This window comes from Gadus chalcogrammus, chromosome 16 (genome assembly GCF_026213295.1).
Source record: "Gadus chalcogrammus isolate NIFS_2021 chromosome 16, NIFS_Gcha_1.0, whole genome shotgun sequence".
Taxonomy (NCBI): Eukaryota; Metazoa; Chordata; class Actinopteri; order Gadiformes; family Gadidae; genus Gadus; species Gadus chalcogrammus.
In genome coordinates, this window is record NC_079427.1 from 33,897,778 (window position 1) to 33,922,218 (window position 24,441).

The 24,441-nt window shown below is 44.3% G+C and overlaps 1 protein-coding gene and 1 long non-coding RNA gene across 2 annotated transcripts in view; one reads left to right on the plus strand and one right to left on the minus strand.

The window, feature by feature from the left end:
- The window catches only part of LOC130405723 (uncharacterized), an 85,381-nt gene that overhangs the window by 42,682 nt on the left and 18,258 nt on the right, over positions 1–24,441 (plus strand). The window lies entirely within an intron of this gene.
- Positions 13,341–21,896, minus strand: LOC130406157 (uncharacterized). The gene is made up of 3 exons (XR_008904425.1): positions 21,377–21,896; positions 14,469–14,601; positions 13,341–13,875 (listed from the first exon to the last, which is right to left on the minus strand). It is a non-coding gene; the product is annotated as an uncharacterized LOC130406157 (long non-coding RNA).

Consider the following 24,441-nt stretch of genomic DNA (forward strand, 5'->3'; position numbering starts at 1 on the left):
TGTCTGACTGTTTTATGTGTGGGGGAAGGGAGTTCCAGAGCCTGGGTGCTGAACAGCTGAATGACAGATCATGTTCTAGACCTAGGTGTACCATGTAAAATACATGTTACCATTTGCTAGAGTGTCATGCTTGGTGTCATTGGACTCAGCTCAACGTGTAGATGCTAAATAACATGTCATTTGTCACAAATTTTTATCGGGAAGCAAATCAATAGCTGCTCATTATTGATTAAGGCCTCCAATTTCGACAGCTAATTACTACCATTAAACATGTTCGAATATGCTCATCTGTGGCACCGTTGCAATCGCCTGGAAGCGTACATGTTGAAGGACACCTTCGCCCTCTTATGCCACCGGGAAGATATATACATGCTTCTGATTGACTAATGAATTGCAGGGGTTGACATTAAGGTTTCAAAAGCCCGTACTTGCCCATCGGGCAAGTACAGGTCAGGTTCAACTTGCCCGAATGTGATGTTCACTTGCCCAAATTATAATCAGAATCTTGAACAGGCCTCTTTTTGCCAGGCATGCGGCCTGGTTTTGAATGCTGAATGTTAGCTTCCACACATGTTGTGCTTAAAAAATAACAAACTTCCCTTTGTTTACTTATTTATCGAGCGGTCACATCGTGCCATGAAGTGATTTCAGTCCACCGTTGCAACCTATTAAAGCTATCGCCAAGTAGTGTTGTCAGTCACGATACTGGATTTTCTAACTTTGACACTATACCTGGAAAAATATCGATATTCTATAGCATTTTCGATATCAGGGGAAAGGTTTTTTTCAGGAAAGAACATACCCAAAGTAAATAGAGTATATCTCCACAACTGCTAGGGCGATAATTTCATATTTGTGCCAAAGAAAGATTGTTGTGCAAGTGAAATATTCAATGGGGATGATACTTGGTTAAAGTGAATAAAGCCATGGAACACAGCATAAGTGTAAGATAACATTTCCACCTGAAATAATTATCAGTTGGTCATTATCATTTGGGAGCGATGTCTTACTCTGAGACACAAATAAAGGTAGATATCTTACAATTTTGACACTTGACACCTCTATTTAAATTTCAGGGCAAATATATTCGACTGCACCAAGCCAAACACTCGCAAATAAACATATGGCCACTAAATTGCGCTGAAGAATACGTTTTCTGATTGAAGGCAATTTACCTATTTCCTAAGAAACCTTCTCTTATTCATTGATTGAAAATACCATGTTTAGTTGCAAAATGTGGCCCAGACACTGGGTTATCTGTTTATGGTGGTTTTATTCGACCAGAATCAACTTTGTGGACAAAAATCACAAAGGTAATACTTCATTTTTGGTTGTTAAAAGAAAAGGGGACGTTTCTTCTTAAGTTGTTATTTGCGAGTTTTAGTCACAGACTGATATGGTTTGGACTGTTGGAATAAGTGGAGGCTCAGCTTTCATGTAATATATAGTTTGTGAGGGTCCAATTTCGTGAAAAGATCGTTATTGCTGTGCATGTGCACAGTTATGAAACCCAAAACCGTGTTCTTGCATATGACTTTCCTTGGTAATTTGCCTCAATCCAAAGTACTTCCAAACTGCACTCCTCCATTTTCCTTCTACCTAAACCGTTCGCGGAGGCGCTGCACTTGCGATGCTAGCTTTGTTGGCTAACCTTCAGCTAACACCTTCGAATCACGGCCAGAGAACGCACTGCGAGTGACAGAAGGCGGGGCTATATTCGCACTGAAGCGATGCGTGTCTTTTAACTCGCTTTCCGAGAGAAGAGAAGACGGCGCGCTGATCAATTGCAAATACTTATATTTTGTGTTATTTTGCGACAACAAAGGTTGTTCTGCAGTTTCTAAACATATTTGAATAAATAGTCTTTATATTAACATCCACCCAAAATCCACTTGCCCGTTCGGGCAACCAGAAATCAATCTCAACTTGCCCAAATATGACATTTGGTTGCCCCGGGCAAGCGGGCAACCGTTAATGTCGAGGCCTGAATTGATTCAGCTATTCCCCCAGAAGTCTGGGGTCAAAAGGTCAAAAGGAGACGGCACCACGCCGCTTATGAGACAAAAGTGAATGTGTATTTCTCTCATAACTTTTGGCATTATTAAAGAGAGGCCTGATTCTCAGATATGCAGGTTGGATGTCTACGGTGTAGGTCTGGGAAGAACTTCAGGCCAAAATCTTGCAAGCGAGCCGCTGGGTGCAGGTGCAACGAGATGGAGCATTTGCTGAGTCATTTCCTGTAGGGCTGGAGCCACAGGTTGAAGCGTATGCGTCCTTTGAGACCCCCTTTGATATATAAGAGACCTCAAGGTACAGCTTACTTAAATGTTGTCGACCCAGACACCTATTTCATCACTTCCTTTAGGGCAGGGGTGCCCAACCAGTCGATCGCGGTCTACCAGTAGATCGCCGACAGATCCCAAGTCGATCGCGAGGGGTGAAGAAAAAAAAAAAAAAAAAAATTTTTTTTTTTTTTTAATAAAATTAAATTTGTGCGGGACATATACGCGCGGTAGCGCATGTGCTGTTAACAGCAGTTGAAAGCCGTCAACAGTAGTTACACACTCCTAAACGTTGGCATGGCTGAGGGGAAACAAGCTAAGACCTACCATTTTCACTCTGAGTGGGAGGAAGATTATTGATTATCGTTGAGAAGGTGCCGTGCGCAGACGGAATGAAACCCCCACTGAAGTCCGTAGGTTTACGATACAAACCCCCCCCCCCCCCCCCCCCGTCAAAAATTGTTCTCTACCCCCACCCCCCCCCCCCCCCCCCCCCCCCCCCCGGCTTGAAGGTAGGTTTGCTGGTAGATCTCGGGAGGTTGGCTACTTGAAAAGTAGATCTTGGGTCAAAAAAGGTTGGGCACCCCTGCTTTAGGGCTTCGGCCTCCTAATTGATCATTGTAGTATAATTGAATGCCCTCTTTCATATATAGGATACCTCCACCACTGGGACGTGGCAACAATTCTCCAAATCCATTTGGGGAGGGGGGGTGATGCTTGTGGACAGTAGGGTTGTACACTAGACATAAATAGGAAGCAAACTCAGGAGAAGGAATGACCTCTCACAAATATTTATTTAATAAATTGTTTCAAATAACCCTGCCTCGTTAAATCAATGAACTTGGTGTTTTGCTTTCAAAAATAGGTTATAGAAGAAGTCTAAACTGCAGAAAATAAAAACATCCAAGCTGCCTTTTAAGGATACCTCGGAATATCTGTCTATTTTTTAACCGTCGGACCCCAGTTTACGACAAAAACAAGACAATTGACGGCAGCTCCTTTGCCGCGTGGTTTTTAGAGCCATGTAAGGATTAGAGGGGGCGGTCGATAGCAACCACCATAGCAACCATGACGGTCAAGTGACTGGATGCAGCCCCGTTGAAAAAAATAGAATACCACCCAACACACTCAGGAGATTAATGATATTTAAATTATTATGACCATGAAGTCTTTATTTGCATGGGTTTACATTTCGTTCTGTGTAGCATGGAAAAATCTGAGAAACACTCCCATTCAGAATGCATTGGTTTACATTTCGTTCTTCGGAGCACGGTTATTTTTATTTATTTTCAGTTTTTGAGGAAGTGCTTCAAAGATGCTAATTTTTCTGCAATAATCCAAAATCCAATGGAAAAATCTGTTGGCTTTTTGTCAAGGGAACCCAGGGCGAAGCTCACTTCCGGGTTGGCCAATATACGTCATTCCTCCACCACTCTATACTGTAATAACACATGTTGAATTTATTCTTTATTCTGCCTTAGTATTTATTTATTTATTTAGCAGCGATATGCATTGTGTGTGTGTGTGTGTGTGTGTGTGTGTGTGTGTGTGTGTGTGTGTGTGTGTGTGTGTGTGTGTGTGTGTGTGTGTGTGTATAACACGCTATTTTATGTTGAAATGCGACGTAATCCAGTGTTCACGAAAACTTACACTGTCAATTTATGCTTTTGGCGACTGGGTTGGCTCTCAGATATACGTGTTTCTAACAAGATGATATCATTAAAAGTTACATAAAGTAACGGTTTAATAACACAAACGCAGGAAACACGTGAGCTGCTAGTTTAGCGAAAGCAGCGTCCCTAACAACCTGACGTCGTTGAAACATGCGAGCGAGCCGATAAAATCTTCCTAATAACTATAAAACTAAAGATCAGACACAATCACTGACTGAAGATTATGCAAGTAAAAAGTATGTTTCTTGCTAGAAATGTTATTAGAAACACGTTTAACGGTGAATCGGTCCTAAAATATTGCATTTCCCCTTCAGATAATAAAGATTAATATAGGCTACGTAACAATTTCACCAAATGCTAGGAGAACGTATGGCCCCCTGTTGGTGCTATTCCCCCATTCCTTTCGAATGGAGAAGAAAACGTTTTCAGGGTCACGCTTTGCTCCAAGGCAGAGGGGAATGTAAAATGAAAAAATATATATATTGTGGGGACCGCGGTGTGGACGCCGTGTTCCGGAGCCGTGGGGGATTCTGGGAATTGGGGTTGTCAGTTGACAAAAGGGGCTTTTGTTAACTTGTTTTGTTGTTAGGAATAAGTGGGGTTAATGGGTTCGGGATGTTATGTGGTTGTGTTTTTCTCTATTAACATGGTCATTGTTCGTGTGTTCATTGTTGTCGACACCGTCACCGAGAGTGACGTGACCATTGTTTCGGGCAGCTGTTCCGTGTTGAAGTCTCGTTCAATAAAAACCAACTCTCGTTGTCGAGCGTTCAATAAAAACCAACTCTCGTTGTCGAGCGTGTCCCCCCCCTCAACAAACGTGTCCCCCCCGGCCCCCCCCCCCTCAACAAACGTGTCCCCCCCCCCTACAAACGTGTCCCCCCCCCCTCAACTAACGTGTTCCCCCCCCCTAAACAAACGTGCCTTCCCCCCCCCCCCTCCCCGGTCAACAACAGTCTACCTCCCCCCCCTCCCCCTCAACAATCGTGTCCACAGTTTGCCGCGATACCCATGAAACCCAAACCCCGAAACCCGCCTCCACAGCGGCACGCATGGATACTGTAGGTATAACACGTTATTTTACGTTGAAATGCTACTTATCCAGTGTTCATGGAAACGTACACCGTCAGCGTTTTTTCTTGGCGACTGGGTTGGTCAGAAACACCATTAGGCCTAGGCATTTTTTATTCTACAAATTCATATTATAGCTGTGAGAATTGTTAAAGGTCCCATGACATGAAAATCTCACTTTGGGAGGTTTTCTAACATAAATATGAGTTCCCCTAGCCTGCCTATGGTCTCCCAGTGGCTAAAACTTGCGTTTGGTGTAAAACTAGCACTAGCTGTTCTGCTCGCCTTTGAAAAAACGGAGGCTCAAGCGCGCTGATTTGGAATGTCTGTGCTCATGACGTCATCAGGAATCTCAGCTCCTCCCCTTACTCTGCCTGGCCCGCCCAGAGACGTTGGCCCGCCAATGACACTCGACCGTGCAAGCGCCACATGTGTGTGTGTGAATACACACACTGTAACGCAAGTGTTTCTTGACGGTTCTTTGACGTGTCTTGTATTTCCACAACGAGACTGTCGTGGGGGTTATCTGAGCCATGGTTGAGAAGGAATTGGGGGAAAGGAACTTTGGTTTGACTCGCTGAAGTACATGAACTGCGACATGCCGCCGGTTGCCGCGAGGCACCATCGCCCGGCAGAGGGCAGCCGGCAGCAGGCAGCGCGCGGTTCAGTCGACTTCAGGTTGATGTGAAAGTGGAAGAACCAGAGACGTCGCAGAACCCGACAAAGTCGTTTGTGATTCATAATATTGTCTGGAGGCGCACACAATATGTTATATGATATAGATATCTATGTATTAGGTATATGATATTATTTAGATATGTATTAGGTATATGATATTATTTAGATATAGAGCTCCATGTCAATGAAACTTGGACGCAGGTTAAGGGCACGCCCACCAACAAGAAACAATGCAAAGGCGATATAGTGGACTCGGTTAATTTAGCTCACGTTACCTTTGTCGAAGATAGAGCTCAGTGCAACTGTTGCTTCCAAATCGCCTCTCGCCAGGGTGGTGGTGGGAATTTGTGACAACTGAGCTTAGCGGGCGGCGAAATTGTATAGGCTATATAGAGAACGAAAAAAAACGTTATTAACCGGTTTTGGGGGTTTCAGAATAACGTTTCTGTTCCGGAACAGTTGAAGACCATTTGGTTTTCGTTTCCGTTTCCGTTCCTCTTAAAATTCTGTTCGTTTTTGGTTTTCGTTTTCGTTCCTTGAACCGGTTCGGAGCCCTTTTCTAAAGAGGTCAAAGACTCCGTGCACAGCCCTGCCTTCCCCAGTGAACCAAGAAACCTACACTCAGAGTGAACTCATTATTGCATAGGGGTGTCTTCATTCATAAAAAAATGAAAACTTTCGGGAGCATGCAATAATACAAATTATTCTTAAGAGGTCAGAGACTACGTGCACAGCCCCGCCTCCCCAGTGAACCAAGAAACCCCGCGCCATGACGAACGGGGGATTTGACCCCCTCGGTTTTACACAGGAAACTTGAGATAAGAAGGTGAAATCGCCGGGCGTGCTAAGCTGCGACCGAACCGGCTCGGCAGTGTAAAAAGACCTATAGCCAGGGCAGTGGCGCAAAAAGAGGGTATGCACTATATGGTATAACACCAGAGGGGGCGCCAACGCGATGGAAGTAAAATTATTTGAGTCTGCATTTTCTGTATTTAACAGCGTTTGTGTACATGATATGATGATCAATAACAGAGGAACGTCACTGATAAGGCGCTCCTCCGCCTCCCAATCCCCCTCCTCCCCACACGGCGCTCCAGTGGGCGTCCCCTCGACCACGCCCTGGAGGCGAGCGCCGGAGTGTCTTCATTTGAACCGTATTGTCATCTGATGACACGTACCTCAATATGGAGAGGCAGAGAAGAAAGCCCTCGGGGTCACAACATAGAAAAAGAAAGATTGGGAAAGAGAAAGGGTGCGCAGGGATAAAAGAAAGCTTTTCAAAGTGGTTGAAGGACAGTCGTTTTTATGTCAGTGTATAAAGAGGAGGCTTGTAAATATTCAGGTTAGCTAAATCTACTACTAGTAAAACAACAGGTTACTGTTGTCTTGCAACTGTGTACTGATCAGAATGGAGCCTACAATATAACGAATCATAAGAAGAAAAATAAAGGAACTTGTTTGTGGTTATTTTGTTTTACTTCAGTCTCTATGAAAGTCTTTGTTTTATGTCAATAGACCCAGTAAAAACAGAGTTAAAGTTGATACTTTATAACTCCGTTAATAATCCAAAAGTTAATTAGTTAATAATCAGGGGGGATTATTATCCTATCTGAATCGAGACTGAATCGTTCTACACAGTATTGCGATGAATCGAAGAATCGATTATTTTTCCCACCCCTATTGGTTACTGGACTCCAACAGTTCTAACAAAGTCTATTGTTTTGCATGTAAGCTTTTTGGTGAAGCTAGAGTTGCTGACACACGCCTTGTGGTGGGGTATAATAACTGGCAGTGTCTTTCAAAGATAATGAAGCACCATGAAACAAGTTTTTACCACATAAATGCTTATCTGAAGAATTGGCATCCCGCTTATGCCTAGGTAAAACTATTGATAGCGAATTGCAGAGAGCCTGTTGACTCGAGTGATCGACTGCATACTCTTCCTTGCAGAAAGAAACCTGCCACTGAGGGGGACAAAATGCACAGTTAGGAAATCCTAGAAATGGAAAATTTCTGGGTATCCTTGATCTCTTATAGCACGGTATGATGTTACACTGGCAGAGCATCTTAGAAAGGCTGCCTCTAAAAAAAACACCGGATATCTGTCCTGGTGCACTCAAAATGATTTTTTTGATTCAATATCAGAGTGTGTTTTAGGTCAAATTTGTGCCCAGATCAAAGGGGGGGGGGGGGGGGGCGCCTGCTATGTGTCTGCATACCCCCCAGAGAAAGTAGGCAGTTGCGCCCCTGAGCCAGGGTTCAAGTTAGGTGGGAGCCAGTGGGAGCTGAGCTCCCACACTGTTAAAAATAAAAAGTTGAGCAAACTCAAAATTGCAAGGCAACTTACTGCAATCAATTTTTGAATTTTGAGCCCATCAAGAAGGTCATTTTCTTCTTTAGACAAACTTGAAAGTTAGTTATACCAACTAAGATTTTTATATTTTACAAACTCAAAAAAATAAGTCAGGGGTGTTCACTTAATATTTCAAATTAAGGTTAATATTATTTTAAAAAAAAACATTTCAAAGAATGCAAAACGAGTTTTAACTTCACTTTATTAAAATTAATAATTTGAAACTTCCATTTTACATTTCTGAATCCCAGACAGCAATAGAACAAGCAACATGTAGCTAGTTCAGCAGCAGAGAATCGCTGTCTAAATGCACCAAACCAAAGTGCAGAAAAAGTTTGAAATTATGGTCAAACTTGTTCTGCACGAGACGGGAGCCCAGGTTAAACGGTGACGCAACTCTCGTGCCTCATACACCGCACGATGCCGAGAGCTGCCTTTATTTAACACACACCCGCAACACACAGCGCACCGCACACCCAACCAACGGACATGTCTCGGTAACGGTGGCGGCAACACTACGCACAATAAACAACGCACAAACAATAAAGACCCCAAACCCGTTGACCCAACTTAACCTAACAGAAACAAATTGACAAAAGGCAATAAACCCCTTTTTCCCAACCGGCATCACGAATACCCAGGCTCCCCGGGGGGTAGTGTCGAAATGCGCATGTGCACCGTAGTTGGCCCAGCCTCAGACAGAGTCTGACTTAAACCCGTGTGTCTTGCTAACAAAGAGACTACAGTGAGCCCAACTCTTGACCCAAAACTCAACATTGTTGGTTGGACTAAATTGCATTGCACAGTTGACATGAATACTTAATGTTTTATATTCATTTTACTCAGAAATCATAATGAGACCAACAATTTTAAGTTTTCGTTTTTACAGTGCATAGTTAGAGGTCTGGCTCCCATGAAAGCAGCAAACTCAAATATCTGTGGGGGTCTCTGAAAATGCAGCAGCATAATATTGTAATTACAAATAATGCTATTTTCCCTTCCACATGCAGAGTAATATTGACGTTAAGTGGGATAATAGAACGGCGGTCATTATCGGGAAAATAAGCCCAGACAGGGCGAACCGGTGCTTCGACCTGAAGGGGCTTATTTTCGATAATGAGCGGCTACTTGCCAAACGAAAAAATAACTTCACAAGGTGTCTTTTTACAATTTATTTGTTACCATACGTGTTGATCAGCAGAGAAATAGTTAGCCAAAGACGTTGACGTCGCTTAGCAACCAAAGACACTGGCGTTGTTGTGAAGGGCCCATGCAAGTGAACGAGCGCTCCACGGCATTGAGAAGAGCCGTGTCATAATAGCCCATATTTACGTCCTATATACGTCTCTCCCCCCCCCCCCCCCCCCCCTCTCCACTCACACTAGGGCCACGGCCCCGTGCCCGAGTTCATTTGCATACTAAAGTCTAGAACGTTTGGCTACTGTGACCACGTCATCCGTATTCCAGCACGGAACAGCCCCTTGGCTACGGCACACTTGGGAGAGGTGTGCCGTCTTTATAGGTCCATGCCCTTCTTCCCCACAACAATAATTTTAAACAATGGCGGCAAGCGGTTCACGAGTGGGTTTACGTTGGTGCGATAGTGAAGTCGAGTGTTTACTTGAAATATGGGCCGACGACAGCATTCACGTTGTTGTTCTCCATTGTTGTTATGGCGGCGAGGACGCTTGGTGTTGACGTATTTATCGTATTACGACGTGATTACGTATGTATGAAGGAGCAATCGTGCCCAGGCCACGGCCTTTGGGAGCAGTGTGACCACGGGCCAGCGGGGGGAGTGGGGGGAATCGTGCTGAATCTTCCTGCAGCACAGAACAGGCAAACGGCCCTAGTGTGAGTGGCCCCTAAGAGACCCCCACAGAGATGGAATCATAACTCGAACCCTGCCTATAGCCTACTTCATACTGCCCAACAATATGGGCAGGATCTAGACCAAGCTCTCCTAATCGGGTCAGCAATAGCCGTGTGTCAATGCCTAGCCTCTGCGTTTGAATGATAATGAATGAATGAAACGTTGCATTTTTAATGTCTACAAATATCCTAGACTAGAGAGCCAATCAATGAAACCTTGTGCGGAATCAGATAAAGTCGGCACTTGCTGCGCAAAGTATGTTTCAGAAATCAGCACATTAAGATAAATGTAGTCGTCACACAAGCTATTTGGGATTTTTGTAATATGGAATTATTTCAGGGGGGGAAATGCCGTGAAAAAAATTATGCACAGTGCGTTCAGGATTAGGACTGATATATATGTCGGCCTATGCCTAATCGTTTGTGTTTTAATATCTTATTCATATTATTGCACTCTATTCTTTTCGTAGGATACTCTGCGGTTGGCCTTGATGGGGAGATATTTTAACTAGAGCTGTCAAGCGATTAAAATATTTTATCGTGATTAATCGCATTAATGTCATAGTTAACTCACGATTAATCGCAAATAATTTTTCTATGCTAAATATCCCTTGATTTTTTTGTCCCATAATTCTTCTCATTTTAATTCTCTTATCAACATGGTGAAGTGCATCGGCTTGCCTTGTGCAAATGATTTTTTATTGATATAAACATTGGCATATACTGACCAAAACACAACGATACAAAAAAAGAGCCTATAGTGCAATTAAACGACTGCTATGAACAAATGTCATTTGAACATAGCAGTCAGGCTACTGCTTCTTTGTTTTGAGCCAAAGAAAAAAAAAAAAGTTATTTTTTTATTTTTTTAAATAAAATAATTGCGTTAATCGCGCAATACATTTTTTAACGCCGTTAAATTTGGTTTGCGTTAACGCCGTTAATAACGCGTTTAACTGACAGCTCTAATTTTAACCCTTTTTAACCCCATTTTCCTGCGACATTCCTGCGTCTCCCCCTGCGTCATAGCCCGTTTCAGCACTGTGTTAGTGGACAGGTACAATGATCCTACGAACGTCGTCAGTGCAGCGAATGCGTGTTCATGGTAAGAGGAGTTTCGGGAAACGCTCCAAAGAAATCAACGATGGTTCGCAAGATCCATACAGCGAAGATCCATCGTTGTCGGGAAACTGGGCCCTGGCAAAGACATGTAGTAGCCTACAGTCACACATAGCATACACACAAAACATTAGAAAAATAAAACAACTAAAACAGTCGGCAGGGGGGGGGGGGGGGGGGTATCAATATCGCAAGACATTCCGTGAGACTCACGGAGGAGAGTAATATTAGGTTTGAGCAACAAAGTGTAAAGACATTTCGGGAGGCTCAAGGAGTTATATTCAATTTTAGCAACAAAGTGTAGTCTTGTGGTGGACATGATCTTCTAATTAACCCAGAAGTTAAAGGTTGGGTACGCGATTTGCGAAACGCCAGCAGATTTTGAAAATACACAACTCAAATGGTCCTACCCCCTCTCCTTCAACGCTGACTCTGACTCCACCCATTCCAAGTACCTGGACGCGCAATCATGCACGAGCGCGAACAGAGATGCGCGAGAGCGAGCCAGGCTAGCGTAGGTTTTCGTTTAACAACATGGCACTACATTCAGCTGTAAATTGCACCCAGTACCGCGGGAAGTAGGGGTGCTGGGGGTGCTGCAACACCCCCTGTCCGAGGCCCTGTCTTATCACAGAAAACGATCATTTCTAAAAACTCCGGCCAAAGTGGAGATTTCTGAAAACGCCGGTTATGTGTTGTCGTATCAACGGGGAGAAACGGGATTTTAGGTTCTGAAGCGTCACATTATGCACCAGGAAATGCTTAACGTCATGTGAGCGTCCGCTGTACCGTATTGGTCCGAATATAAACACAAACCCCATTGTAATACGACCTATATTTGGAAAAAAGATTTGAAGACCAGATCTTGATTTCATGAATAAATAAATTGTATTAATTGAAATAATATACGAAAATAAAAAGGCATAGAATAAAACACTGCATTGCCACTAAACAGTAGTGCAAATAGGCCGTACTGATGTGTACACCAAAGACTTCCTGACACTCCTCTGCCCCGCTGTGTTCGCTCTGGCTGTGGTCGCTCCGAACAGTTTCGGCCCGTGGCAAAGCGAGTCATCCTCGCTGCTGTCCAAGGCATGTTGAGACGCAGCATTTATTTAATGCTCATATGTCCTAGTGCTGAAAAAAGGTTATATGAAAAAGTGTGAGGGTAGCGGTGGCGCGCTAAACTTGTTCTGTGAGCAGCTGGATGTGAACCATGGTGTGAAGGAAGTGAACACAACGATCGATTTTCAACTGTGCTTGCATGCACTGGTGTAATTGAGCTGCGCTGCTATATATCTTTTTTTATCAATGTGACGAGTTGCGAGTCTAGTGCAGGCCGGGTTTTTTTTCCCAGCACCCCCTGCTGAGAATACGTTCTCGTGGCTATGGTTGCACCAGATGTTATAAACATTAAACGGTCACATAAATCATTACTATTTTTAGAAAATGTATGTTTGTTTCATATAATTGTATTGGAAGTCCTGGTTTTCACTAGGGTTGCCGCGGTGTGGACATTTTCACACCGAGTAATACACTCGTCTCAACACCGGTATTACCGAGTATAAACGGTATAAACTTTGAAACTAGGTCAACCGCCACACAAGCATCGGTTTTTAGACCCTTCTCGTCCTTCAGTTGCCGCAAACGTTCAAAAGCAGCGCCTAGGATTATTCTTGATTTCAGTTTTTCTCTTTCAGCGTTTTTATTATCAATTACTCTCTGAAAAAGAGTTTTCCTTCTCTTTGCTGGTGGTGGTGGTGGTGGTGGGGATGGTGGCGTCTTGTCTGCCATGGAAATTGTCTTCTACTGCTAGGTCCAAATGTGGATTAACTAGTTCCAGTAGATACCGCAGGATAACAACAAACAGGAGCTTGCTCTGGGTCACGAGCTCTGGGTCACGAGTACTGCACGAAGGGGTCGCGCGCGGGGCGCGGGGGAGGGGGAGTGCAGTACGACCGTTTGATTGACGTACTTACTGTCCAATGAAACTCGGTGGCAATGGAAATGATTGGCTGGAGTTTTTCGAGCCCTGCCCGTTCCACAGATGATTGACAAGTTTAATTTTCATGTCAGTACTTCTAACTCAGTGGCTGTAAGCGGGTTATGATAAGGATTTCAAGTAATTTTGAAAAAATGGCCAAAAAAGCGAATCACCTACGCAACCTTTAACTGGGACGCTCCCAAGTTCACATTAAACTGACCACACCCTATATGTGGTAATCTACACGATTTTATGTTTAGTTGTATTGTAGTGTCTCTTAGAGTATTTTAGAACTAAACCCCTAATTAACAGGACTCACTGGCATGGTAATTACAATAAAACACACATAATTTACTATGAAAGATAGGTTTCATTGAATTTAACACGTTAAACATCAACATGAATCATTCTGTGCATCGACCCACAGGTAAACAATTCACACATGGAATCAAATGCATTTTGGAAAGATAATGTACAAAGCAAAATAAAGTCCTATGCCGGCACAAACTATTTATCCCCACGTTGCAGGCCTGTGTCGTCGCTTGGGTACGTGGAGGCCAAAAACAGAACGGCCGCTTCACTCACAGGAGCAAACAACAAACAAATGTACCCGTCACCTCACTTGGAGGAGTGTGTGTGTGCGTGTGGAAGCGAGCGGACAGTCGCGGTCCTCGTGTCGACTGGTCCACGCTGGCGTTTTAACCAAAACGACCGGCAAGATCCTTATGCTGGCGTCTTATCCAAACGACCGGCAAGATCCTTATTTGGGCACACATCTCACTTAACCGCACTCAGCCTTCGCCGCGTCCACGTCTGGATGCAGGTTCAGCATCTCCAGCAAACCTCAGAAGAACATCAATACATACACGATCACTGATCTGGTGGTTATCTATCCGACAACCGGAAACAGTATAGCTCTAGTCTATATCCTAGACGGAGTATTATCGCAGCCGGTATAAATGGATCACGAGCTCGCACTAGCCGTCCGTACTCTTCCTGGTTCACACCTCCTTCCTTTCCTCTGCCAGAGGCTCCCGACCTTTTAACCCTCCGGTTCAAAGGTCACATTAACAAAACAACCAAAACGTACATACTCAAATGAAAATAAAATACAGGCCATAGGAAAATAAAACATTCGGCCTAATGCACTCAAAACCATCAAACATTTATCAACACCTTTTAACTTAAAGAAAATTAAAAGAAAATATAGCACAGGGCTACATGTGTTATTGACATGTTTTCGTTCTGTGTTATAGGGACACTGTCTCTTTAATATCACGTGACTTGTGTGTTGATATGCCGGTTGGCACGATGTTTGAATTTAATGGATTTTATATGAAAAAATTAAGGACCTGCCATTGCATTGTCGACGTGAGAAATTGTCTCTTTTTGCGCTTTTATCGCAATTTCTACATTCTATAGACAGAAGGTCTTACCTGGGAGGGTTTGTCGAATGCGAGGCAATATCATCCCACTGCAGACACAAATGGGCGTTCTCGTGTGGTAGGGGTTCCCGTTTACGCAGACTGGAACGCCCCCTTCTTATTCTTCGTCGCCTTTCTCGCTGAACTGTATTAAAATGTCAAAGTGTAATACTCCGAAACCATGTAAATAGTGTTGCACTGTAAAAAATAAACAGTTGAGCAAACTCAAAATTGCAAGGCAACTTGCAAAAAAAAAAACATTTAAAAGAATGCAAAACGAGTTTTAAGTTCACTTTATTAAAATTAATAATTTGAAACTTCCATTTTACATTTCTGAATGCCAGACAGCAATAGAACAAGCAACATGTAGCTAGTTCAGCAGCAGAGAATCGCTGTCTAAATGCAGTAAACCAAAGTGCAGAACAAGTTTGACATTATGGTCAAACTTGTTCTGCACGAGACGGGAGCCCAGGTTAAACGGTGACGCAACTCTCGTACACCGCACGATCCCGAGAGCTGCCTTTATTTAACACACACCTGCAACACACAGCGCACCGCACAGCCAACCAACGGACATGCAAGTCTCGGTAACGGTGGCGGCAACACTACGCACAATAAACAACACAAAAACAATAAAGACCCCTAACCCGTTAACCCAACTTAACCTAACAGAAACAAATTGACAAAAGGCAATAAACCCCTTTTTCCCAACCGGCATCATGAATACCCAGAGTCCCCGGGGGGTAGTGTCGAAATGCGCATGTGCACCGTAGTTGGCCCAGCCTCAGACAAGAGTCTGACTTAAACCTGTGTGTCTTGCTAACAAAGAAACTACAGTGAGCCCAACTCTTGACCCAAAACTCAACATTGTTGGTTGGACTAAATTGCATTGCACAGTTGACATGAATACTTAATGTTTTATATTAATTTTACTCAGAAATCATAATGAGACCAACAATTTTAAGTTTTCGTTTTTACAGTGTGTAAATAAACTTCCAAAGCTTTTCAAATCCTATTTGGAAAATAACTTCACATGGTGTGTCTTTTTACAATTTATTCGTTACCAGCATTCGTAGAGTTGATCAGCAGTTGAATAGTCAGCCAAAGACGTTGATGTCGCTTAGCAACCGAAGACGCGAAGTTACCGGACTACTACCCATGCAAGTGAACGGAGCGTTCCACCATGGCATTGAGAAGACCTGTGTAATAAAGGCCAATAATATTTCTGTTTATGGCATAGATTTCTCCTCAGATTAGGCCAATAAAGCAATGATAACAAAAACAAAAAAAACACAAATGCTCGATCAAAGACCCGGCCCGACCCGGCTCAATGATAGTGATGGGAAATATCGGCGGGCCGGGTCGGGTTAATCAAAACCCTCATTGTTTAACATGAATTGGCTAAACAAATGACCACTGTAGCATATTTAAACACAATTCAAATTGTGCAGAGAATTATTTCCATTGGTCATTATGACCGGGGACATTTACAATTTTCAGTCCTCCTCATTTCTTGCCGGTCAATGACACCAAACTCCTTCTTCTTCGCACGGCTGTCAACATCCGGAACATTCGTTAGTTAGATTTCCTCAAACAGAAGTTTCAAAATAAGATCTAGTAGTAAGTACGGGTAGCATAGAACTAACGTTAGGCAAGTGGGGGCTCCATGATTGCTAAATCTAATGAGAGAGGTAAAATTGCCATTAAGGAAGGAAAGTATGCCTTGCGAGTCGCGACTGTGCTTCGCAGTATGCCTTGCGAAACCCAGTGTGCCTTTCGAAACACCTCGTGATTGGTCGATGAAACGCTACCAGGAACGCCTAAAGGGCGTTCTTGTGTCATGACGGAAACGCCCAAGCCTGCAGATGGACCCTTCTCTTGCCAATAGTATCTGTCTGCGTCCTGCAAGACGGAGGCGTAACTTGTAGTAGGAGGTCTAACTTGTAGTCGGAGGAGGCGTAACTTGTAGTATGAGGCGTAACTTGTAGTCGGAGGCGTAACTTGTAGTCGGAGGCGTAACTTGTAGTCGGAGGCGTGTCTAGTACTTTTCTGAATCGCGGAAGTGATCTGTATTTAGCAGTGGTGCGCGGGTACATAAATGACCGCAACTCAGACCTCAAATATTAGGCCTTATATAAAACAAATGCACCCGACCCGCTCATTTAAAAATACGCTCTTGATGAGCTTAATCTTGATATGCTCTTGATTAACTTAATCATAGCCTTACTTGAAACTGACATCCCTGAGTCATATGCATTTAAGAAAAGAAGCCTTTTACAATGACATGTAATGCATATAGCAGTTTAACGTGGGGAACCTGCTTAAGTTTAGCCTACTTAATCCCTTTATACCTTTAACAAAAAGACTGCAGATTAATAATTCAAAGAATTAAAGACAGCAGAATAATAATTCAAATAATTGTATTGAATATATATTGTTATTGATCGCATGCTGCATGTTTTCATGGTCCTGCATGAGATAGAAAACAATGAATTAAAATAAATATAACTGATAGAAACAAGACAAGAACAATGTCACTAACATGAGGATACTTATGAGCCTTTATATTAGCCTTTATATTAAAGCGTTCACATTACAAGCCCTCATTTTATATATATTTGCCGGTCTTCAATATATGGATTTCTCAGGTACGTCATCACTGTTGCACTGTGCAAACTCGGGGCAGAAAGAAGCAAGCAACATCTACTAGCCTGTATAGATAGAGTATTTTGTGACTGTTCAGTGTGCATCTCAAACGTGTGCATCGAACTAACTTCACCGAGGTGGCGAAAGCTGGGGTTTCTTCCAACGTTAAAACAGTAGGCCTAAGCGTTCGAACATTTCGTAAAGAATATTAAACAGTATCACAACCACAAGTTGTCTGCCCTAGTTCTAGAGTTCATTAAGCTTGTAAAAAACCAAAAAAACATTCTTGTTAATCCACTCCTTTTTACTTACCGACATGAATATCTGAAGACCCGACTTCAAGGAAGATCTCCTGTTAACCGTGATTTACAAGGCTTTTTTTTTTTACTGCGAAAAGAGAAGATCTCGCGTGGACCGCAATTTAGAAAAGTACAAGTTACGCCTCCTACTACAAGTTACGCCCACTACAAGTTACGCCTCCGTCTTGCAGGACGCAGACAGACCCTTCTCTCTTGCGGGGCCGTTAAAACAGACAAAAGGGGGGAGGGGGGATATCAATATTGCAAGACATTGCGGGATGCGGGTCGATCTTGCCGTTGTCTTTCAACGTCTGCATCCACAGGCGCTTGTGTGTATGTGCATGCATGTGTGTGTGCGTGCGTGTGTGCTGTGCATGTGTGTGCAGTGTGTGTGTGTGCATTTGTGCGTGGTGTGTGTGTGTGCTGCAGGCTGCTTGGCACATGCGCAGATTGCGCAAATCTTTTGCAAAACGTATCAGCCAATAGCGTCTGGGCGGGAGCTATGTCACTTCCTCGCCAGCTGATCATCCACGACCTAGCACTAATGCGCGTTTCCACTGCAGGGTGCGGAACGGATCGGATCGCAAAGGTGCGGTAGGGAGGGGGTGGTATAGCCCAGCTCAGTTCCGAGGTCGCGTTTCCACTGCCGACAGTACCCTTTGTGGTAGGCCGGATGCTCCGTCTATCTATAAGATGGCCGTTTCTCAATTTGCGTACTTGTGCGTGCTCGTGTGCTCGTGGGAAATACTTTGCGGCCGTATTTCTCGCGTCCCAGCAGCCAATGCTCCGTCTATCTATAAGATGGCCGTTTCTCAATTTGCGTACTTGTGCGTGCTCGTGTGCTCGTGGACTCGTGAAACGTCATCAGTCGTTGCCCGAGCACTGTTCCAATTCGAAGCACGCATCAAGCGAGTACTGTCGTAAAACCCGGAAGTGTTCTTGATGCGTGCTCGATCTCGCCGTTTCACCCTGTCCATGGGCCGTTTCTCAATTCCTAGCACGCGTACTACGGACTCGATGACTTGCAAGCACGTACTTGGCAAGTCTGTACTTCAAGCACATACTTGCGAGCACGCGAGTACGTACCTGCGATTGGAACAGCAGCGGACTCGATGACGTCACCACCTCTGCTCGTCCGTTAACTGTGCTACGGCCTCATTTAGGCATATACTACTGAACAATATAAACAAATGATATAAAACAAAATCCCAGACTCTTTCATTTTCAAATAGTATGTAAATATTCTGAATGAATAAAAATTGAAAAGATATGCGTGTCCTGCCATGTGTATAAGCTATACACACACGACTTTATATATATTAATATATTAACTTTTATTATTATTATTATTATTATTATTATTATTATTATTATTATTATATTATATAAATAATATATATATATAAGTTAAGAGTAACTTAAGCTACAGTTGTGCGCAGGGATGAAATGGCCCAAAAATTTGGCCCGGGACTTTGGGATGGAGAGGCCTTTTATGAGACTGCGGGAATAGCGCGCGTAGAATTTTGCCACGGTGTAAAATAATAAAAACGAATCCTTATCCGTGGATATGTGCATTGCAACGGCATGTCAATGTTGGGATGTGCATGTGTTTAGAATATTGTGAAGATCACTGGGAAATATTTTATCAGCAATCTTGTCCATGTTAAAATATTAGAAATTGCATGTGCCTAGAAAGGTAAATCAAGGCTGAAAATGATCTAAATAGTGCAAGATACAATTATTTTAGTGGAAAAAAAATTGTCATACACAGGGTTTGGGAGATGGGGGCGGGTCGGGGTTTGTTGTGCGTTGCTGTGGTTACCGGTGTTGAAGTGTTCCAATGGTTTATTAGCGGTGGTATCTAATAAATCGCTCTCTAATCATTACTTCATTCACTGCTTCTTCCGTGGGCATTACAATATTATGAATTGTTCTCCGACGTCTCTGGTACTTCCATAATTAGTTTAAGTCATTATTATATTGCCAAACATGCTCGCTAGTGCACCTGTCATAGCTATGCTGCTGTGTCCTGTTCCCGCCTAACCATTGGTCTCGCTGACAGGGGCGTCGCCGTCAACCTTGGCTTTTCCACGGAAAAGGTTGGTTAATTTAGCACATTTGGCTGCATCTTGCTCTAAAATTTTTTTCCTTTTCAACCTCAACTTCTGAGCGCCACCCAATTCTCTTGCCTCTCCACCACCTTTTTGACATTTTCGTATTTCTGTGTAACTTCAGTGAGATCAACGAGAAGTACCGGGTAAGTGACCCGGCCGTGTGTCAGGCTGAGCCAATCAGAAATGACAGACCGCGGAGCAGTCCAAGTTGGGAGGGGCCGTTCGACCACTCGCTTTGGCCGCTCGCTTTGCCCCCATACACTGTGGGGGTGCTCCCCCCTCTAAATTGACAGTAATACATAGGCCCGGTTTCACCGTCAGGCAAGAGCTCCGTTTCGCGCTGTAAGTAAATATCCGGCAGCAGGCCACCCCAAATCACGGCTTACTTAACTTTTTCATTTTTACATCTTTTACAACAAAAGAAAATATATAGATAAATATAATAAAAATAAAAATAAATCTAAAAGAATTACGGCCGGCCGGCTCGGCCTGAAATCGTCCGGCCGTTTGGGAAATCTCCCGAACCTCCCGATGGCCAGTCCGCCCCTGGTTTTGCGTCTTCTCCATATTGTCCGCCATCGTACTGCTGCGAGTGCGAAATGCATCCTGGGATTTATAGCGATTGCAAGCACACACGAGCCACCTCCGATGCATGCTTGGTGAAACCATGGAGATCGAGCACGCATCAAGAACACTTCCGGGTTTTACGACAGTACTCGCTTGATGCGTGCTTTGAATTGGAACAGTGCTCGGGCAACGACTGATGACATTTCACGAGTCCACGAGCATACGAGCACGCACAAGTACGCAAATTGAGAAACGGCCATGGTTTCACCAAGCATGCATCGGAGGTGGCTCGTGTGTGCTTGCAATCGCTATGAATCCCAGGATGCATTTCGCACTCGCAGCAGTACGATGGCGGACAATATGGAGAAGACGCACAACTGTAGCTTAAGTTACTCTTAACTTATATATATATTTATATAATATAATAATAATAATATAAGATAATATATAAATATATATAAAGGACACTAGGACACGCATATCTTTTACATTTTTACTCATTCAGAATATTTACATACTATTTGAAAATGAAAGGGGCTGGGATTTTGTTTTATATCATTTGTTTATATTGTTCAGTAGTATATGCCTAAATGAGGCCGTAAAATGTAGAAAAACGCCGTAAAATACGCCGTCATGCGCAAAAAAGCGCTGCCTTTTACGCCGCAATTGAGCCTTTCAAGAGCGCGCGTAAAATACGGCGCTTTTGTGCACATCACAACGCCGTAAAATACGGCGTTTCTCTAGTATGCTAATAATCTCCGCCCATCTTTTCTCTCAGCCAATGCATTTGAAGTGTTTGCGCCCAATCGCTGAACAAGACAAGCAGACCAAATCAGTTCAACACAGATCTCCTCTCATTTGGCGTTAGTTGTAGCGTCATATTCATATAGATATATATATTAGTAAATGCAGTTTCAACGTTGTGATAACCGTGGTCCAATCGATAGAGACGCTTGCTATGTAGGGAAGAGGTTGTCGGATCGAATCCATTAATTGTCAGATTTGTGCTTTTGTCAGATGGTCACGCTTTTATGATCGCAATGCTTTTTAGTCCGTAAGCCAGACCTCCTGTGTTATAAGTTCCAAATTCAGTGCCTTTTTAGTCAGCCTGCCAGATCATCTAGGTGTCTTGTTACACGCTTTATAAGTTAATTATATTTAAATTATTACTGTCACGACCCCACTGGTATCTAGGGAAAACCGGCTCTCTGTCTAGGCAGGAGTCGAGACACAAACGTAGTATAACCACAGCTGGTAGGCAACTAGCTTCCGGGGCACGTGTGTGGTGACTCACCTGGGTTCCTGGTGAGCGCTGGTCCTTCTCTCTCTTGTTATGGGGATAGCCCAAGCGTTGTGGTGAACGGTAGCTGTCTCGTTCAGTTATGGTTTACATGTTTAGACAAACACTTGACAAACAAAGACGGTGAAGGGGCGGTCACGTTCCCCCGTTGGACTCCTTAGCTCTGGTGTGTACTGGCATCTGGGTGAATGGCTTTACAAAGTCTTATCCTGCCGGGGCTGTAACCACTGGCCACCATGCTGTGTGTATATCCACCATCTTGGATCCCCAGGTGACCACAATCGACCAATCAAGGGAGCCACTCCCACCGTTACCATGACCACCAGTTACCAACCAGCTTAACCTTACCCAACAGTAGGATCGTGACATTCCTCCCCCCATAAACAAAACAAAAACACTGCCACCTTTATTTATTTTTCTCCTACCCTTTTGTGTGTTTTTTTTTTCTAATCTTACCTTTCATTTTTACATTTCCCCAAACTTAACTTCTAACCTAAAATATAACTCAACCATTATGTTGAAAACATGAGGATCTTGTAAATAACAAGAGAACCCACTACAAATCCGGTAGACAATATCAGTCGTAAACAAGGTCTCACACCCTAGAGAGAGCATCAGCAATAACGTTGTCCTTGCCAGCTATATGCTTCACCACCAGGTGAAGCATGGTGTAAGGCTGTAATACGAGACCCCAGCGAAATACCCTGGCGTTAGCACTAGGGAACCTGGCTAAGAAAGCTAGGGGATTATGGTCGGAATAAACCACCACCGCCTGCTCACCTCCCGCAATATAGACCTCAAAATGCCTAACTGCTAAGACTAGAGCCAAAGCTTCCTTCTCTATGGTAGAGTACACTCTTTGATGCGAGTTGAGTTTCTTTGAGAAGTACGCCACCGGCCGTTCATAACCATCCTCTCCTGTACTTTCTGGGAGGTCTCTCTGAACACAAGTCACTACTGCCTCAGTTACCTCTCCCTTATAAGCTGTCATGTTGCCATGGCGCCGACGCGAGTAGGACGCTTATCCAGTAGCTCTGTGCGTGTTGCGTTGTTTTTAGTAATTTAAGTGTGTTTTTATAGACTTTTAACTTTATAAACTATTTATATGTGTAGATCTATAGATATTATATGGATACACTGACTTGTCATGGACAGCAAAGCGATGGACATCTTGTTTATTCAAGGGAGAAACTGCTTTCGCTCCAAACAATGGGACGTAACGGCTTTTTCCACCCCATACCTGCGGAGCTGAGGAGGAGGCGCCGAGGCTGCAGAGCCGGAGCGAAGGTGAAGGCTAGGCTAGCGGCTAAGCGGTGGAAGTACAAGCCCTCGGTTCCGTCGATAGTGATGGGGAATGTGAACTGTTTGACCAACAAGACGGACGAGCTGGCTGCCCTTGTGAGGACGGACAAGACGTTCAGGGAGTGCAGCTTACTTTGCCTCTCTGAAACCTGGCTAACCCAGAACATCCCGGACGCTAATGTGGATCTACCTGGATTCACCACAGTGAGAGCCGACTCGCGCTGTTTATCAACAACAGATGGTGCAACCAGGGGCATGTTACGGTGAAGGAAATCGTGTGCGACCAAGACATCGAGCTGCTTGCGGTAGGTCTCAGACCGTACTACATACCAAGAGAGTTCTCCCACGCCATCGCTGTTGTTGTTTACATCTCTCCGCGGGCGCACGCAGAGACCGTGTGTGACGTCATACATTCAACAATCGCGAGACTGCAAACACAACACCCAGACGCATTCATCGCTGTCTCCGGGGATTTCAACCATGTGATACTGGACTCCACATTGCCAGACTTTCACCAGTTTGTAAGCTGCCCCACCAGGAAGAACAGGACATTAGACCTCCTGTATGCCAACGTGAGGGAAGCTTACACTGCCACTCCTCTGCCCCCACTGGGAAAGTCTGACCATAACCTGGTCCTGCTCTTGCCACAGTACAAAGCACAGATCCAGAGACAGTCTACGACCAAACGCTCCTTCAGGAAATGGTCTCCTGAAGCAGCAGAGGCTCTGAGGGACTGCTTTGAATGTACTGACTGGAGCGTGCTGCAGGGAGCACATGGTGAGGACATAGAGGGGGTCACACACTGCACTACTGACTACCTGAACTTCTGTATGGACGTTGTGGTCCCTATCAAAACAGTACGCTGCTTCCCCAACAACAAGCCCTGGATCACCAGTAATGTCAAGGACATCCTGAACAGGAAGAAGAGGGCATTCAAGGAAGGTGACAGAGACGAGCTGAAGCGCATACAGGTGGAACTCAAGGTCCAACTGAGAGAGGCGAAGGAGGAATACAGAAGGAAGGTAGAACAGAAGCTGCAGCATAACAACATGAGGGAGGTCTGGTATGGCATGAAAACCATCACAGGCTGCAAGAAGAAGGGCAGCATCACAGGAGAGGGGGATGCTGGAAGAGCAAACCAGCTAAACCTGTTTTTTAACAGGTTTGACACTCCAGCTCCCACAACCAGCGATGGTCCACTTCACACCCACACCATGTCCATCACCTCCCCCAATTCCACCACCTCAGACTGCAGACCACCCCCACCCTCCAATCCAATGGACAGTTCAACCCCCCTCCACACCACCATCACCAAGGATCAGGTGAGCAGAGAGCTGAGGAGGCTTCATCCAAGGAAAGCAGCAGGCCCGGACAGAGTCTGTCCAAGGATGCTTAAAGCCTGTTCTGCTGAACTGGGGGAGCCACTCCAGCATGTCTTCAACCTGAGCCTGCAGCTGTGGAGGGTCCCAATGCTCTGGAAGACTTCATGTCTCATCCCGGTTCCTAAGAAAAAACACCCCAGGGAGCCGGGTGACTTCAGACCAGTAGCACTGACATCACATATTATGAAGACATTTGAACGGCTGTTGCTCCATGTCCTTAGACCCCAGGTCCACCACGCACTAGATCCACTGCAGTTTGGATACCAGGAGAAGGTGGGCGTGGAGGATGCCATCCTCTATCTGCTCCATAGGGCCCACTCTCATCTGGACAGGGAGAGCGGCGCTGTGAGGATCGCGTTTTTTGATTTCTCCAGC